Here is a 2,584-nt window from a genome sequence, read left to right as displayed (position 1 = left end):
TTTTTTTTTTTTAATGATTTTGAGTTTTGTTCCACCTTTTTCTCCCACTCTATTCAGGATCTCCTATTTTTCTCCTTTTCCATGTGGTTGGTATTGGTAGCCAGGCACCATCTAGTTCTTCTGGTCTCAGGATCATACAGGCTGAGATTCTCATGGTCCATTAGTCCTTTGGACTGTTTCCATGCATCTTTGATTTTCTTCACTCTTCTTTGTTCTGGACAAGGAGAGACCAATAGTTGCATTTTAGACAGCTACTTGCAAGCTTTTAAAACTTCAGTCACTACTCGCTAAAGTAAGATGTAAAACAAATATTTTTCTATACCATATTGTACCACTTCAGCTTGGTTCCCAACCTGCAGGCTCAGTAACTCACTCCCTCAAGGTGCTGATTTGTCACTGAGAAATTATCCTAACTTTACCTCCTGTTATGTTTAAACTGCATATGCACATTTTTATAGCACATGTGAATACATATATAGGAATATCATCTGCCAAACCTATGTATGGTCATGGGTATATTCCCATTTGCCTATCCATAGCTGCTCTCCTCACCTATCTACCTATGTATCCACCTGTAGATTAGTGTTTGCTGTTACTGATAATGCAGTATTGTGTATGCAATAGTATTTGCCTTTATTGTATGTACCTCTTGTGCACCTCTCCATGTCTTCCTTTTCCTTAGTAATACTGTAAGAGTCATACACTTTTGTTATGTTACTTTTCCCTTCACCTGTATCAAACCTGCCTCTTAATTTTTCATGTATTTTTCCTTGCTTCCTTTCCCTTCCCTTTCCCCGTAACCAACAAAGAAAATTACCTCCCCTGTGGAAAGCTTTCCTTGATTTTTTACAATAACAGACTCATACAATATTTGTCCTTCTGTGATTGACTTATTTCACTCAGCATAATGTCCTCCAAGTTCATCCATGTTATGAAGTGATTTACAGATTCTTCGTTATTTTTTAATATTGCATAGTATTCCATTGTGTGTTTGTACCATAGTTTGGATATCCATTCCTCTGCTGATGGGCATTTAGGTTGTTTCCATCTCTTTGCTGTTGTAAATTGTGCTGCAATGAACATGAGTGTGTATATATATCTATTTCTGTCCCAGATCTCACCTCTTTAGGATATAGTCCTACTAGTGGGGTTGCTGGATCAAATGGTATTTCTATTTGTAAATTTTTAAGGAAGTGCCATATCATTTTCCACAGTGGTTGTACCATTTTAAAGTCCCACCAGCAATACATGAGAATTCAAATCTCTCCGTACCCTTGACAGCATTTGTTGTTTTCTGTCTTTTTGAACTTTGCTATTATTGCTGGGGGTGAGATGATAGCTCATTGCTGTTTTCATTTGCATCTTTCTAATAGTTAATCATTGTAAGCATTTCTTCATATGCTTGTTGGCCGCCTTAATATCTTCTTTGGTGAAGTGTCTGTTCATGTCCTTTGCCCATTTTTGAAGTGGATTGTTTGTCTTTTTGATGTTGAGACCTAGAAGTTTTCTATAAATTTTAGAGATAAGTCCCTTGTTGGGTATGTAATTGCTAATATTTTTTTTCCCAATCTGTAGGTTCTCATTTTACAATTTTGGAGACATCTTTTGATGCACATAAGAATTTAATTTTTACAAGATCCCAGTTACCTAGTTTATCTTCCACTGTTTGTGCATTTTGCTTTATGCTTAATCATCTATTTATGCCAAAAATTAGGGCCTCTAAATTTACCCCTATTTTGTCTTTAATTAACTTTATAGCTTTGGGTTTTACATTTAGGTCTTTGATCTATCTTGAGTTTGTTTTTGTGTATGGTGTAAGGTACAGATCTTGCTTCATTCAAATGCAGATGGTTGTCTAGTTTTGCGAGAACTATTTGTAAAACAGACTATCTCTTCCTTATTGAATGGGTTTTGGCCCTTTGCCAAAGATCAGCTGTCCAAAGGTCATTGTCATTGTCGTCAGGTGCCATCAAATAGTCTCTGACTCATGGTGACCTCATGCAGAGCACAACAAAACACTGCCCAATCCTGTGCCAGCCCCATGATCCTTGCCATACTTAAGCCCATTGTTGCAGCCACTGTGTCTATCCATCTCACTGAGAGCCTTCCCCTTTTTTCTTGCCCCTCCACTTTGCCAAGCATGAGATCCTTCTCCAGGGATGGTCCTTTCTGACAACATGTCCAAAGTAGATGAGATGAAGTGTGGCCATTCTCACTTCCAGGGAGTATTCTGGCTGCACTTCTGCCAGGACAGATTTGTTAGTTCTTTTAGCAGTCCATGGTACTTTCTGCATTCTTTGGCAATACCACAATTCAAAAGCGTCGACTCTTCTTTGGTCTTCCTTTTCCATTGTCCAGCTCTCACATGCATATGAAGCAATTGAAAATACCATGGCTTGTGTTAAGCACGGTCTTCAAGGAAACGTCTTTGCTCTTCAGCACTTGAAAGAGGTTCTTTGTAGCAGATTTGCCCAATGCTATGCAATGTCTGATATCTTGATGGCTGCTTCCATTGGTGTTGATTGTAGAACCAAGTAATATGAAGTCTTTGACAACTTCTGTCTTTTCTCCATTTATCATGATG

The sequence above is a fragment of the Orycteropus afer genome, unplaced genomic scaffold (genome assembly GCF_000298275.1).
Source record: "Orycteropus afer afer isolate SDZICR_OR568_19922 unplaced genomic scaffold, OryAfe1.0 scaffold00114, whole genome shotgun sequence".
NCBI lineage: Eukaryota > Metazoa > Chordata > Mammalia > Tubulidentata > Orycteropodidae > Orycteropus > Orycteropus afer.
This window is presented reverse-complemented; position numbering follows the sequence as displayed.